This window comes from Meleagris gallopavo, chromosome 1 (assembly GCF_000146605.3).
Source record: "Meleagris gallopavo isolate NT-WF06-2002-E0010 breed Aviagen turkey brand Nicholas breeding stock chromosome 1, Turkey_5.1, whole genome shotgun sequence".
Taxonomy (NCBI): domain Eukaryota; kingdom Metazoa; phylum Chordata; class Aves; order Galliformes; family Phasianidae; genus Meleagris; species Meleagris gallopavo.
In genome coordinates, this window is record NC_015011.2 from 76415901 (window position 1) to 76433280 (window position 17380).

Consider the following 17380-nt stretch of genomic DNA (forward strand, 5'->3'; position numbering starts at 1 on the left):
AAAAAGAAGAAAGAAAGAAAGAAAAGATGGACTATGTTTTAATCATTCTGTTGTTTCACCTTGCAGCAGAATTGCCAGGTCATGGCCTGAACCAACAGTTGAACACCAGGTGAGAAGGCATTGCTAACCCAGGGAACTCAGGTGCAAGCAACACACCTGAGTGACTGAAAGGGGGGAAGCCTGAATCCATCCTTCCTCACCCTCATTTAAATGTTACCAGCCAAAGGAGAAGCATTTTTTTTTATAGGTTGCACTCCTCTTGAGCTGTCACTGCCTGTTAGAAGGAAAGATCCAGTTTTCCTTCTTTGTTACCTGCTTTTGCTCTGTAGTGCCTATATTCCATTAGATGGCACTGTTATTGCCTTTTTCTGCCATACACCTGTTCAGCTCTAGTTAGTTCATCAACTTGTGCTAAGAAGTAGAAGACATAAAGTGATGTAGTGGCTGGTCCATAGAGATTTACAGTTTTAAGTTATACCCTTGTTTTGTCTACAATATATACGAATGTATATGAATTAATTCTCCCTGGTGCAGAGTTCAAAATCAAGGAAAAATCATTTTTAAATATGTTGAAAAAAGAAGGCTGTGAAAGGGCTACTGTAAGCTGTCATGCTCCTGCTCTGTCCTAGTGCAACAATGATAACTTAATGTTGTCTATTTCAAGGGGAAAAAAAAAACCTTAAAAGAAGGGATTTCCATTAACAAGATGTTATATGGGAGCCTTAGGTCCCAGGACAGAGCAAAATCATATGCAAGAAATCAAATGAGTCAGTTTTAGGATGAAAGGTTGTTGCTGCCTATGGCAGTGAGTACTATGGGGAAAGGTATTGCTGGCTTGCTTTTCTCTGATCTTTGCCAGCATGTTGCCTGCTGTATCACACTCCTTTTTTGAAGCTGAAGACCTGCCATCATTTTCATGATCTGTTTAGAAAAATGTCTTGAGATATGTACTGTGATCTTTGACTCCCTCCACCACCTCTAGCACTATCATAACTAATCACAGGAGATGGCTATTCCTCATTTATCTGCAATATTGCCCCCCCATTTCCTCCATACTCCTGTCCCTTTCTTAGTATTGGTTTAAATTTAAGTTGGTTTAATTAAGGTGATATGCCAGTTACAGGTGTGCACTTGTATCTCAGTATCTCTATAATTCTTTACTCTGCTTTTATCAGTTAGAAAATGCCCGCCTCTAAGACTTCTGTGGTTCGTGAATTTGTAGCCAATATCCATCTTATTTGCCTTTTTATTTTCCAAGTTTTTATCCTTCACACTCTAATTATCTCCATTAGGTTATTTAGTAGAAATAATAATTTTTTAAAAGGCTGTATAAGCATACAAGCATTTCCTCGCTTTAAATGGAATATATCGTAATATATTTTGTGGTGAAGTGGAGACATCTAGTGACTATTTTGTATTATTTAAATAAAAAGGATAACTATGAGAGAGCAAAAACCTCCTCCAAATCCTTGAATTAGCCTTTTGATTGTATGTGCATCTTAACATATTTTCCCCATGTTTTCCCGTCAGGACAGGAAAACAGTGATCAAACATCACTGGCTTCTGAGCTTCCAGAGGCTATTTTCTTCTTTTTCCCAAGTATCTTATAGGCCTTGAACTCTGCAACAAATAAATCCAGAGGAATGCTAGTAAAGTCAGTCTAGGTTTACATCACCGGCAACTAGGACACAGTTTAGTGCCTAAGTGCCAATACAAATACCTTCCTCATGCTGTTTTACTGAAGTAAAGTGTCTGCCTTGAAATATCTTAACTGCAATGTCAGGCAACACAAATTATCTTCAATTGAATCATCACTTGCCTGATCAAGGAAGGAGGAGATGGTTCCTTTAACAAAAATGCTGTAATCTTGAGATTGTCTGCTTCCTCACTTATGTGCCTACGGGTGTTGACATCTAAGCTGTTTACTTGTACTTACTTTCCAATCAGTAGAGAGAAAGTGCCCCCAGGGGCCTACCATCTTATCTTACAAACCAGATGAATGATCCCTGAATGTCCCCAGCAGGAGAAAGAGGTGCTAAGGGAGAAGAGCTGGCTTCAAAGTATGTGCACTGTTTATCATCCCAGGTGCATAAAACAAAGCAGGCCAATCTAATGGTGCTCATTTCTCTTGTCAGAAACCTCCATTGACAAAGATGACTGTCCTAAATCACACATGAATTAGACTACTGTGGCAAGCCAAGCTACTAAAAATGCCCTTTGCAAGTGAACTAGTTTCTTTCCCTTCCCCTACAGGCTGCTCAAAGATGGCACAGTATCAAATGTAAACTCACCTGCAAACATCTTACTGAATGAACAAAATCTTAGTGCTGTTAGGGTGGTACACAGTGGAGAAGTCTGTGGAATACAAGAAGCAGAGTTTAAGCAGTTATACTAACTAATAGGCAGGGTGAATACATTCAGATCCCTCCACAGCAGTTGTCCTTGAACAGTGTAGACTTGCCTGCGACACCATGAGGCAGATGGAGGCTTGGCCCAGAGATGACAAATCCTTCTCTTGCACGGTTGATAAAGATGTAAACTCTATGTTACCATGGCATAAAGTAGCAAGATACGTGTGCATATATTAAACAGTTTCCTAAAGATCCTTCAAACAAAAAGTAGTTGTATTGTTTCACAGTGCTATTGTGGCCTTACAGTGAAAGCTGTGGTACAGGGCAGTTCAGCAATGATATGTTTACATCCACTCCAAGTCACTGAAGTAGAATAAAAAAAAAAAAAATCAAGACAGTTGATGTCTCTTCTTTTTCTGTACATAGTCTGGTAGGCTCCATGAAAAGCCTGGCATTATCAGGTAAGATAGAAATTAGCGAGCCACATCACTTTGAACTTGTTCCTGAGAAAAAAGGAAATTACACACGGCCTTTTAGTTACTAGGGTAATTAACAGCATGACAGCCCATTTTTGAAAGAGTTTAATGATCTAGGCTGAAAAAGCTAATATCCTACCTTCATGGCTGGTTCCAAGAGGGCAGAATATTGAACTTCTTAACTTACCATCATGATAACTCTATTGACTTCATCTTGAATGCACTCTTCTAACTGAGGGAGAAAAACAAAAACTAGGATGTTGACTGTCTTTAAAATGAGAATATTTAATGACCAACTTGCAGAGCACTCATGGAGCAGACTCAGCCCTGATTCAATTCTGATGTTAATGATGCCACTGGGTCATAAGTATTAGCATGTCATCTACAGCTGACTGAAGAAATTTCTCTGGGCAAAGAATTCACAGATTTGGCAGCATATTAAATTACCATAAAACCAAAAAATTTGAAATTTGCGTGTGGAGGAAAATCTGAAAGAAAAAAAAAAAAGTTGATAGTATTGCTCTCTTTCAAATCCAAATTTAAAAATTAATTTTATTCATTTTAGAAGAGTGAAGCAAAAAAATATACCAATGTATGAGATGTTTCAGCAATGTCTTTCTCCCTTCATCATTACTTTCTGGTTTCAATTTTAAACTAGCAAAGTTTAGAAGGAAGTGACTTGACAATCACAAACTGATTTTTCTGTTAAAAAAGGTTTAAGTGCCCAGTTGGTTTTAACAGGATATGAGCATACTCTGCATGTTTGCAGGTCATGTTCCAGATTAAAATTATGAGTGGGCTGGAGGTCACAAACTATGAGCAAGTTGATAAAAATCATAACTATATTGTTTTTATTGAAGATACATCAACAGGAGGGGCTAAAAATAATGATACAAAGTGAGAATTTACGTAAGAAAAAAATGAAGCATCTAGTTTCCTTCCATTTTACGGACAACTAAACCTTTATTTTGACCTGTTGTGGTGTGATAGGTGGGAGGAGGCCAGAAAGGATGTCATGTGGGGTACTACTTCAGTGAGTCCATTTCAATTACAGATCTGAAGACGTTTCTTCAAAATGGCAAATAAGGTGATTTATGCAGAGTTACAACCTAGGGAGAGTGTACACTGCACTTCACAGACTGCAAATGCAGGTAACAAATGGCCATCTTAATATTACTTACATTTTTTTTCTTCAGCGATACGTTCTTAAAACGTTCTTTTTTTCTTTTTTAATTGAAACATCCATAACATGCTGAAATCTTGTTCAAAGCATTTTTAGAAATATTGATATTTGTCTATTATATATTAATCTACTTGGAAAATTTATGTTTATTAGTAGAATGAATATTGAATTTTATGAAAAATAAAGACTTACCTCTAAAATCCCATTCTGAATTACAGCAGAATGGCTGTAAAGTGCTGCCTGTGAAATATGCAAAAACGCAAGATATTAATACAAATTATTAAAATGTGCATTAAAATGTGCAGTTACAGTGCACTGAGGACGTTGATTATATTTCACTCTCCTGCAGGATAACTATATTTTAAATTTTATTTTGATAAACACCAGAAATAATTTTTAATTATAAAACATCTTCCTTTCTTTTCTTTCATTCCTTCTCTCTTTTTCTCTATCCGTGTGCCATTCTCTTCTCCTCTTTTGCAAGTTGTATGTTAAGAAAAATACAATCAAGAATCTATAGATATTTCTGTTATGTGGTCATATGCGTATGACCTATTGATGCCTTCTACCATAAAACTACATTACTTTAAAAATGTATTTTCAATAAAGTTCCAGAGATATTCGCTCATGGATTTCATTCATGCTTTAAAAGAAATATATCTAGTTACCTTTTTTTTATTCCAATCGAAAGAATAGATCTTTGTTAGCAATGAGACAATTAAACATGGAAAAAGTATTTGAAATTATATTCAGAGCTGACAGCATGAAAGTCAAAGGCTTCCAGAATGAAAGCAGCTTTTATTCTATAAAAATAAATTCTGTTGATTTTCTTTTTGGTACATAGTACTAAAAATATCTGTATTAGTGGTCTACCTTCAGCTTTCATATGTTAAGTCAGTTTGTCCATTAGACTGCACGATCACAACCAGTTTGCTGCAGAAGAGCCAAACTGTCAGGATATCTCCCAGTATAGAATTACTCCATAAGTACTTTCTGGAGATGCACGCACACCCAATACAGTCATCTCTATGAAATGTTTCAAAATTCAGGAGTATAGAAGTCTGTTCCATTTAAACTATGTTTCATCATCTGACATTATCCTTTGAAATCCCAGCTATATTTTAATGCTTTCATTATTATCATAATTCTAGTTGTTTTTTCTAAGTTTTTAATATACCTTGGTAAAATATGCTTAAAAACTGCAATTGTAGGTTATCTTGAGAGCCTTCTAACTCAATAACATATTTCTGAAAACTGCCAACATTCTTTTCTTGGACTGGCTGTATCTAAATAAATAAATAAATAAATAAAACTGGATGGCAAATTTTGTGGCCAAATAAAAAACTAAATTTCAGGTAAAAAGTTTTTCTTGCATTTTAGAAAATAGTGTGGAGTTTAGCCTTTCCATTTTTTAAAAAAAAATCTTTTCCATTTTAACACATATTCTTGTTGCTCCCTTAGTTGTCTAAAAAGTTCTTTAATAAAATCCTAAAATAATGACTCACACAGGCTCATTAACCTTGCATAAATAAATGCTTTAAATCAATCTCACCTATTGCTAGTGCATTCTACTGAGACATAGTGAAAAAAACCACCTGATATATTTAGCTAATGTTTTTCTTCCATGTTCTCATGTGCATACATACCCATTACGTATTTTTATGGGTTCCATCTTCAATTTATAGATGTGCTCAATGGCTTTCAATGGTTAGAACAGCACAGTACAGGAAACTGTGGCCCTCATCTTGTGCTAGGTGCTGTGAACTCTACTCACTCCCCACCTTCTGTGTGAGAAAGATGTTGCATTCAATGTGACAGATTTAATAATGCTTAGTATTAATACGGTTTGGATTCACCAATTTTCATAAGCCTAACACAGACCTCAGGAGCTCTAGCATTCTGAAGATGTTGTTTTTCTTTATTCAAAAGCTTGGTATTTGCCAAGCTACAGTGAAGTCAGACGCTTGCCTGACAGTGTGCAAAGGAAAAAGCAGCTGCCATCTTAACTCCACACGTTTTACTTTAGATCATTGATACGACCTGAAAAAGAATGAAGATGCTCCTACAAGACAGGAATAATAACTTAGAATGACAAAGAAAAGGGATTTTATACTGAAGGATACCGCTGAGCTGTCTTACCTTACTAGAGAACTCTAGGTTTGGCTATTGCCCTGTGGGCACTGTGCCCAGCTCCCACCAATTTGCACCCTGCTTCTCCTCTGCCTTTATCCTCAGCAGTACTGAAGAAATTCTTGAAGTTCTGCATGTTATGGCAAGAGCTATTAGTCTCCACTTTGAGCTGTTTAAATTTTCATTTTTTCATTTTCTCCACGGCACTTCAAAGAAAAGATCTCTTTGATTTCTCTCTTAAGAAAATAAAGTATTTTATTTCATACATCATTGGCAAACTAATTTGATGTACACAGTCTGGGAAAATGGGGCTTAAGATGCATAGTAAACAACTTACATTTAATGAAAAAATACAGTTTCTTCCTCTCTTCCTCCCACTGCCCCATCTATAGAAAACTGCAAAGGTCTGTCAGGTATGTCCTACTTATCCTCTGCTTTCCCTCTTCTTCGTACTCTGACAATCCATGGAGGGATTTAATAACACAAGATGGAGAAGAAAATGTGCCATAGGGCTATTCCTCACCTTGTTAGATCTGCAGTCATCTTCCTGTTTATATATGTAACTGTGAGCTTTTCTGAGTTTATGATGTTGCTTAATTGGGCCAATGGGCCTGTGCCCATTGTCTAGGCAGAGAGATGTCTTCCTGGCATATATCTGAGTGTACGAATTTTAAAGCACTGTTTACATGATGCAGACAGACAACATGATAGAAGTAGAAATCAAGTACCTAAACATCTTTGCCTGCTTTGAGTGTGATGTCTAGCACTTGTTACTGAAATTGCACTAGTACAGTGAAAGAGATATCTTCTGTTGTGGAGATGCTAGCTTAAACATTCATGGAAAATAACTGACAATTGCAGGCAGGGTCTCTAAAGGTTATGAGAACAATGAAGTTGAGGCTAAACAATCTGAGCAAACGACTCTCTTTCTTCGGAAAATGAACAGCTGATGTTGAAAACCCCCACTGCCTAGTCCTCTTCCAGCCCAATTTGCACCCCTGATAATAGAATAGATGGGAATTCTTCCAAATTTAGGCAGAGAGTCCAGAGAGAGAATATGCGGGCAGTCTCAAGCCTTTGTAGAAACCTGCCCTGAAGATATTTCACTAGTCTCCATTGATCCTAAAAATCTTGAAATTCACGGTGAGAATGTTTTTGGGTTTTTTAGTGGTTGGAATCATAGCTATGGCTACCAGGACAATTGAGAGTTCTCTACTGACTGAACACTAGACATGGAACAGGGAGACTTTCAGCAGTGAGTGGTAGGAACACCGTCCTCTGCTACATCATTTTTGAAAAACAAATGTCAGGTAGTGCCATACAAAATACTGGAGAATCTATGTATAACAAGAGGAAATGCTACTGCTCGTGGAAGTATTCCTCTCACTAATAGAAAAGTCACAGTTTATTGTGCATAAATGTTATCTGTCTCAAGGCAATTGTTTCATTGCCGCCAACATCTGCAAGCAGTCTGCTGATGCCAGGTAGCTTTCAGAAGAAATGGGCACATGCTCTTTGGCAAGAGTAGGAGGCCTCTTCCTGAAATATGGAAAGGATAGTTTGATCAAGTGAAAGTAGGAGATTTTTACAAAATAAATCCTAAAGACAGACTTCTTAGAACAGAGGTGATCTGGGAAGCTCCTTATCCTGATTATCAGCTGACAAATTGGAAAGAAACACCAGGAAGAAGAATGACAACTAACACTTGGAAGAAACAGAGGAGCTGTAGCTGGAGGAAAATAAGTTTTTCTTTGTGATTTGTAAACCTCAATACAACAAATAGTATAAATGTCCATAATGAGAGAAAGACTTGCTCTATTATCTTGGTGTGGGAAATGGGGACTTCTAAGCCTATAGTCTCAAATCAATGGAGATGACCACTTGTACTGTGAGTGGTCATGTTTTGCCAACAAAAAAGATTCTTATCAAGGAAAGCAAATGCCAAGGGCATTGATGTAAGAAATGAGAGTAACTCCCCTGCTATCAAGTAAGAGTGGTCATAAATTAATAAGGCAATAAAGATTCAAATAAGTCTATTGTTAATTCTTCTGTCCTCAAGTTTCTGTCTTCTGTAATTAAGAGCAGAAAAAAAAAGAAAAGAAAAAAATAAAACAACCTCGCTTTTGGACTATTCTGGATGAGAATTAACTGCAGCTAGGCTTCCTTTAAGGTTTTTTGATAGAAAGTTGCTTGTACTTAAAACCTTTGCTCTTTTTGCAATGATGCCTACCAGCAATTAATTAAAACCTTATTTTAAATACGTGGAAGAATGAACTTAAGGAAGAATATCCTGTGGATGAAATGAAAGCAGAATGCTTACAGTTTACATAATATTTGACATGATTTTACACGATCAACTGCTGGAAGTGATATTTAATTCATAAGGGAAAATAGCTTGCCTCTCTGCACACGCAGTACAGCATGGCTTTGTTCAAGTAGGAACTGTGCTCCTCTGTATGAAAGAAACAGTGGAAAACAGACATGGTTTGTACCTATGACAAAAATCTGAATACACTAGGAAGAAAATGTTTATTGAGAAATACATAGGGAAAAAAAATAGCCTCCCACATATTGCCATCGATTAACTTTGCTTAAATGCCAACAGAAAACATGTATGTGTGGATAAGATACAGAATAATAAGAGTATTAACTTCTTTAAATTTTCCTAAAATGTAATAACTAACTTCTATTGTACTTATTTGGAACAGTAAGTTGAAATAAATTTGGAATAATGGCATAATTATTTGCAAAAGCTCTGCTAGTACTTCCTTTTTGACAAATTCATCCAGTGACACGCAAAGTTTACCAGAAAAAAAATAAAAGAAAAAAAAATAAAAACTGTGTCCTTGCTCTTAGCATTTTCTCCAAGAAACACTGATGCTGGAAGGTGGGAGGTGCTGGATCAAATGAGAACCACAACAGCTGGTCTCAGTCAGTTCCTCTTAATGGAGTACTTTTTGTTTCTGCAGGTGATCAGATAACCTACGCTGAGGTGAAAAAGAGGCGGAAATCTGTCACACAGGACGGTACACCAAAGACCTCGCATCAAAGTACTAAAACACAACAGGAAGTTTAAAACTTTTTCATTATATGTTCTCTGCTTTGTTTATCATTGTAATTACACATTTACATGTAATGGAAGAGTTGCTTGGTGTTAGATATCCAGAGAGATGTAGGTATGGTTTAGGCAAATTTAAAGTTTGGGGACATTGCATCTGGGAGCAAGTGGTGCCCTTAGGGCGCATTGCTGTAGGCAGTGTTGTGTCTGTGCTGTCAACTGCATGCAGCCTGGAACACACTAGTAGAGTCTCTGGCCTCTCCCTTCCTCATTTGTGGTGTTTTCGTTCAGAAATGTCTGAATTTAAACATTAAAAAAGTATGGCTTGCTTGTTTGCTTGTTTGTCTGTTTTGTTTGTTTTCTGTGCTTGTTTTTGTTGCTGTTGTTTGTTTGGTGGTGATTGAGTTGGATTGGTTTTGTTGGGTTGGTTGGCTTCTACAGCACTGCACAGAATACACTGTGACATGCTGCCAGGAACTGGATTAGATTCTCACATAAACGATGGTATCATGCTATAGATCAGTTCTGGGGAAAAGGATTGTCACTGTCCGTGTCTGTACCATTAAAAAGGAAAGGTTCTGTGAAATATAACTAGGATTCCCCCAAGAAGGAACTAGTTAGATCATCCCAGAAGGACCCCAGAAGCAAATGAATGTGCACCATGCAGGCATTGTGGCCTGCTGGAGGACTAGGACCTGAAGCAGACCAAGTGGCAGACAAACTGCTATCTCATGCCTTTAGCGAGTAGATCCGTACAAAACACAGCAACTCCACACTCATTCAGCCCACAAATACCCCACTTTTATGGAGTATGGGACAGTATCATTCTCCATCTTTTCTGCAGATAATTCTGATCTGTTTTTCTCTGATCCCTGCCGCTGAGAGGATGCTTAGAACATGTGGTTAAAGTTTTTCAATAGACACAATAGAAAACTTTTTATTCTTTTTAGCAATGATTTCCATGTATTGTTTTTCTTTTCCAGATGCATTTTAAAAAAAATAAACAGATTGGCAATATCATTTAAAGCACAGAAATTGAATTATTTTTAGAAAGTGATAGATAATTAGGACTTAAACAGTTTTTCAGTAAGTTCAGATAACTTGTATCTGGTCTTTTCTGAAGTGCAAATGTTAAGATACATTACATTATTTTTTCGAAGACTGGGACCTGCCCTTAAAGTAAATTTTGTTTTGCATGTATGAGGTGAACACGAGTAAGAGATGGAAAGAAGGTATTTGCACTCATGCAACGCAGAAGAACAACAAGCTATTTTTAGAAAAAAAATGTTAGCTGCGGAAAATGCTACGTGAGAACAAATGTTCCCATTGCTGAGTTAATTTGGCCTTACTAGAGGGGAAAAGAAACTGAAAGTTTCAGGCAATGTTTCTTATTAAAAGTGGCAGTCAGTGAGAAAGGAAAGTGAATTAAATGCATATCTCAATCCTGCTGTTATAAAGGTAAAACCAGTTTACTGACTTCTTTTAAATTCACTGTTGTTTTGTGTTGCTGAATTTGGGATTGTGCGGCAGAATCAAAAGTATTATAAGTGATGTAATGTATTATTTTGACATTTCATCATCTTTTGTTTGTTGACTGCCTTTTTGTATTTCAGTCCTCACTTCCTTCCCTTCTCTGATTTTGCCTATGATATCCATATTTCCAGGTTTGCGAAATTTTAGAATCAAAGAATCATTACAGAATCATAGAATAATATAGTTGGAAGGTGCCCTTAAGTATCACAAAGTCAAACTCTTGGTTCCACACTGGACCATCCAAAAATCAGACCATATGTCTGAGAGTGTTGTCCAGAATGTCTTGAACTCTGGCAAGCTCTGTGCCATGACCACTTTCTTGGGGAGGCTGTTCCTGGCCTCCCTCTTGGTGAAGAACATTTTCCTGAATCAGCCTGAACCAACCCTGTCTCAGCTTCATGGCATTCTGTCAGGTTCTCTCACTGGTCACCAGAGAGAGAGCAGTGCTACCCCTCCGCTCCCTATTGTGAGGAAGCTGTAGACCATGTGAGGTCTACTCTCAGTCTCCTCTAGGCTGAACAAACCAAGGAATCTCAGCCACTCCTCATATTCTTCCCCTCTAGATCCTTTACCATCTTTTTTGGATGCTTTCCTTTAGACAGATCCTTTGGATACTTTCTAATAGCTTTATGTCCTTCTTGTACTGTGGCACTCAAAACCTCACACAGTACTCAAGGTGAGGCTGTTAAAGTGCAGTGTAGCGTGAGACAATCTCTTCCTTCAACCAGCTAGCAATTCCATGCTTGATGGAATACCCCAGGGTATGACTGGCTTTCCTGTCTGCCTGGGCACACTGTTGACTCATGTTCAACTCACTGCTGATCGAGACTCCCAGAACACTTTCAGCAGGGTTGCTCTGCAGAATCTCATCCCTAAGTTTATATGCATAGCCAGGATTGCCACTTCTCAGGTGCAGAATCTGGCACTTACTCTTGTTAAACTAACTTCATGCAGTTAGTGATTGCCCAGCCCTCTAATTTATCTAAATCTCTCTGCAAGGCCTCTCCACCCTCAACAGAGTCAGCAACTCCTAACACTCCAATACTAAATCAGTATTGTCAGCAAAAATACTCAAAACATCCAAAAATACTCAAAACAAAATGGCCTATATCCCAATCATTTATGAAAATATTAAAGAGAACTGTTTCTAAAATAGAGCCCTATCGAACTCCACTACTGACTGGCTGCCAGTATTGGCCATTTACTATAACTGTCAACTGGTTGCTCACCTATCGCATTGTGTTTTTGTCTAGCTATATGCTAGACAAAAGTATACTGTCCAGAAGGATACTGTGAGAAGCAGTATCAAAAGTTACTGAATCCAAAACATAACATCAGCTAGCTTTCCTCGGTCAACTAGATGGATGACCTTGTCAAAAAAGAAAGTAATTTAAATAGGACCTTCCCCTCATGAATCCATGTTGGCTGTAACCAATGACTGCATTTCCTTCAGGTGTTTTTCAACAACTCTCAGCATAATTTTCTCCTTAATTTTACCAGGCACTGAAAGTGAAACTGACAGGCTTCCAACTACCAGAGCCTTCTTTCTTGCCCTTTTTGAAAATTGGCCAGATTTCAACAATATTTGCCAGCTTTCAGGCAACTGGGACCTCTCCAGATTCCCAAGAACACTGAAAAATAAATTGAGGGAGGTTTCACAATTACATCAATCATCTCTCTGAGTACCCTGGGATGAATCCCATTATCCATGGACTTATAAGCATCCAGGTGGGGCAGAAAATCCTACACTAATTTAAGGTTGGCTGGGAGTTGATCGTTACCACACTCAAGGTCCTCCAACTCAGGGCACCTGAGGTTCCAGAGCCCATTATCAGCGTTGAAGACAGAGGCAAATAAGGCATTAAACATCTCTGCTTTGTCTATGTCCCTGTGTGTAAGGTGACCATTCTCATCAGGTAATGAACAAATGTTCTCTCTGGTCCTCCTTATGGTGTTAACATATTTTAAAAAACCAGTATAATTGTCCATCACAGTATTGGCCATCTTTAACTCGCATTCTTCACTGAAACATCTTTAAAGGTCACAGTAATTAGATGCCTGTTCCAATTCTTATTTATATTTTATTATTTTTTTTATCATATAGATCAGTATGAAAAGTGTGAAGGAATAGGGATCAGAAGAACACAAGCACAGATATCCTGGGCAGAATTATGGTGCCAAAAGTAGAAAATGATGAAGGCAGGGATTTAACAACTAATTAAACACATATTTCTTTGTTGTTTAAAAAGAGTGTTAAGAGGCCATCTGGGAAAAGCAGTCTGTAGAATTCCGAATTACCCATGAAAACTTCTTCAAAAAGCCTGAAGGAGAACATCATAATTTCCTTCTGAGTGTTCAGCTGTGTAAATTGAGAATAATAATCCATGTTAGCACCACTATTATGAGCCATTTTCCAAAGGACACTCAGGGACAGAACAGCTAGGTATACTGCTGAGCAAAATGCTCTAGCAGAGCTGTGCATCCACAGCTGGTGAACTGCACAGTAAGGTGAGAGTGCTGGCAAAGCTATGCACAGCTTCAGAAAATGAGAGGTCATGTTTTTAAGCATCTTCTCAGCAACTAGCATGATAAAAATTAGAACTAGCCAGGTTCTTCTGATCCTGAAAATGTGAATTCACATATAAGCGTACATAAATAAGGGTTTTATTTTTACTGAATAACTAAAATTATAACTATAACTAAAAATAATAAAAATATTTGCCAAAGGAATATTAATTTTCTACAAATACATTTAACTGAGAAATAACAAAAAGCAAACCCAACTTTTTCAATTGTATCTACAGCACATTGATGATATCCTCATAAACTTCACTGTCTATAGGCACTAGATGTGTAGTTCACAGTAAAAAGGCTGCTTCTCTTCAACAAGACTCTTTCCCCCAACCCTCTCTCTCCTTACCATGAATAATACAGAAAAAAACTTCAGTTGCTTCTAGCTGTTGTGAGACCTTTCTTCCTTTTCTCTTCACTAGTAGCCTGCTCCGAGAACGCACAATGGTGTTATATTGCCATCGTCCTGTACTTCTTTGCAGTGATTCTATTCATCACTGTGATCCTCTTAGCAGTGAAATGTTAACCTTGAGACAGATGATGTGGTTCTGCTGACAAATGGGGTAAGACGTTCCTATCAATATTTGTGTTTTCATTTAATATTTTCACACTATCAGAAGAGGTACAAGCAAGCATCCTACTCATATGATAAAGTCTCCGTGAAAAATCCGGCCAGACAGCAATTCACGTTCACACTGGATAATATCTAGCTCCCTGCTGATGATTCATAGTGCACTTAACAGAGCACAAGTTAGCCAAGAACTTTGACAGAACTGCCTTTGAGAGCAGGTCTTCAATTTTGCCTCATTATTTAATCATAGGCACCTCCCAGTTGTGTAGGGAAATAACCCCACCAGCCTGCCATGAAACAAAGCTAACAAGTTGCTGGTGTAGATGGAGGGGATACCTCCAATGGCTGCTCAGGCCAGGATGAAGAGGGACCAACTGAAGTGTCATGAACAAACAAGCTGTGTTGATCAGTCTGACATTTGAAGGAAACCTAAAGAACAAGATTTTCAGAGAAAATCTTCCCATCCACATCCAGTGCTACCAGGTATCTCCGTGGGCAGCACTGGAAAAGCAATGTCACCTTCATGCCAACGTAGTTGACATGGTATGTGCGGAGAAAAAAGAGCAAACATAAGCATCCGTGCCTATCTCATATTAGAGCTTTTTGGGAAACTTTTGGTAAATCATTTGGGAAAGGACATGTTGCATGGAAAGCAGACCTAGTATTAAGACACACTCCTTATAGAGCTATAAAGTGTGTTTAGTCACCCCTCTGGATAGCTCTCCCTGGCAGCTGTCAAATCTGTGCTGAAGACACCATCTCATATCCTGTGACAGATGCAGTGTCCCTGCCACTGAGCAGAGTTCTCCTCACTGCAGCTAAATCACAACAGGAGGGCCAGTGGCTCACCAATCATGTTTGCTCTATCAGGCCTCCACTTCAAGGCATGGCACATTTACCCATGGTCCCCATGATGCACAAGTGCCCTTCCTTTACTCAAGAGGATCCTTCAGTAGGATATTCTATTAACTATGTTTTTGTTTTTGTTTTTCCAGGAAAGTCAGATCAGAAAGGCTCTGCTTCTTCAATAAAACAAGACAAAATGTTTACTATTATGTTATTTCCTCTGCATAGACTTCTATGGAAGAAGACATGCCGACAGTCTGGCCACTCTTCAGTTACTTCTTCCAGGATTTTCACAAAACCTTTAACCTCTCTGTATACGGGAAAAAATATATTATTGATGTAATAACACCAGCAACCACCACATGGTATCAGTGCATGTAACAAGGTGCTAGCTCGAGCTACTGCATCATAAGTTGGATCTTAGTGTTGTCTACACAACAGAAATGAGCAGGAGGACCCATTTGAAACATCACTTCTATTTCAACAACTTGATTTTACAGTAATCTGTCATGTAGATAAGCTTTTAGATTTTGATATGATCAAGTGCAAAAATGAATGTTTAAAATAGAGAATGTGAATGGTTGCACTAAATTTTTTTTATGAGATCCACACCTGTATGTGATTTTTATTGTTCTGATGGCTTTTGGTGAGATTTATAGGAGTGGGGTATTGAAGATGAAGGAAGTTCATTAGTTCATCAGAGAAGTCTTAGTCTCATTTCCCCACATGAATAAAATTATTCTGTTTTGCTTGTCCAGATGAGTGTCTCACAGAGCCACAGTATGTTGGTTCTGTCTTGGAGCAGTAATTCATTTTTTGTTTCCATTTTTTTTCCCACAATGCAGTAGCTTCAGTTAAGTCAGAGTCCTTCACTAGAACTAAACCACCTCAGATTCAAACAAATATGTTTGTAATTATTATTTTGTTTTTCATTATTTTGAATCCTCACCCATTATAATTTCTCTGAGACATGCTGATATCAGTGATCTGCAGTTCCTGAATAGAAGGGACCATATAGTATAGCAAATATTTGTAGAATCGTTCCCTATTCCTAAGCTTATCTTAGGCTGTGCTGTTGCTGTTGATAAGTTTCTATGTTTTTATAATATGTTTGCCAGAAATCAGTAAAGAAATTTAGTAAAGCATTTCACATACTCGTGTTTGTTCTTGCAGTAGTCAGACATTCAGCAAGTGTATGAGTGCAGTGCTTCTGAGCTGTTGTCATGAAGCAAGGTGCTGATCTGATAAGTACTGTCTAAAGACAGAATTCCTGCTTCACAGTGCAAAGCATCAAATGACTGGTAGAAGAGAATGATTACATTTTTCTTGAGATTATTCTTTCACTTGCCAGGTGCTGTGGGATAAATCCAGATCCAGAAAAATGGGGAAAAAAAACAGATAAAAAAATAAATGGTGGCAGGAGACTTTGGACATGAAATGGACCTGCATATTGTTGTTCTTCACTGCACTTATCTGACTTTAGCTGGAAGATTCTCTCACATAATATTCTCAGATAGCCCCTACAGCTAAATCAAATTTCCAGGCTAAATTAATTAGTTCCAGCTTTCTTAAGATGCAAGAAAATTTCCACAATCTTCAAGAGCTACAGTAATGTAGTTTTGCATATATATAACATGTGCAATCATAGCAGATAAAAAAAGAAACAGAAGCAGAAATCACAGTTCCTGGCATTCAAGCCCTACCAAAGACAAGATCATTATTTCAGAATGAAGCAGCTTCACAGGAAACTGAATGCACAGATGCTAAGTATGCAAGCAAGAAAAGGGATATGCATTTCAGGACCAATTAGAAACCATCACTTATTATAAGCCCAACAGGAAGTTGCACAGATAATCAGGTCTCTAGTTGCAACAAGCAGATCTTTGGGAATTTCAGTGGCAGATCCTACCACATGAGAGGTGCACTGCATAGATACCTGAGTAAGAAGCATGCATATGATGCTTTGTATGTTGCTCTGTAACTCTGAAGGGGATCAAGTAGTTTGTTTAAAGTGAGAAGTAACAAACTTCTAAAAATTGAAGTGACTGTTTTTGCTGGTTACTGAGAATTCAGCATACTGACTTGTGGTTTTGACAATCAGCCCACTAGACCATTTAAGATAAATTTAACAAACTTTGGTCTGATCCTGCTCTCAACCACATGGTTCTTAGACACACTTTGAGGAGGAAAGGGCTTATCTGTCATGGAATCAGTACAACAAGGCTGTCTGGTCATTGGTTGTACGCACCTTACATGTGCTATATATAACACATGACTGTAAACCTGACACGAGAGAGCTGCCTCTTTCCTTTGTTCTTCGTCCCTTTAGCTTTCCCTGGAGATTGTTTGCTTCCTCCTCCTTCTCTGCATTTTCTTTCCCTTTTACTTCAGGTATATCCTGCTCTCCTGATTTTTCTGGCTTTTCAGCCATTCTCTTAGCCCTTGCTGTTAAGTGTCATCCCTTTTGTTCATGGACACTGTGATGTATACATGAAGACTGAAGAAGATGATTAAAAGAATGCATCATTACAAGGATGCCCTTTATAAAGCAGCACCAAACAAATATTTTAGGACTTTCATTAAAGGAAAATAAACAGGAGTGGAATAAACTCTTTCAAAGGGCAAGAGGCAAGACACAAGCAGTGTGAGGAGAGGATTATC

General features: G+C 37.9%; 1 long non-coding RNA gene across 1 annotated transcript; it reads left to right on the forward strand.

Annotated features, from left to right (window-relative positions):
- Window positions 1-3820: 3820 nt before the first annotated feature.
- On the forward strand, window positions 3821-15864 carry LOC104913156. The gene is made up of 4 exons (XR_795162.3): window positions 3821-3978; window positions 9110-9190; window positions 13725-13865; window positions 14869-15864. It is a non-coding gene; the product is annotated as an uncharacterized LOC104913156 (long non-coding RNA).
- The last annotated feature ends 1516 nt before the right edge of the window (window positions 15865-17380 follow it).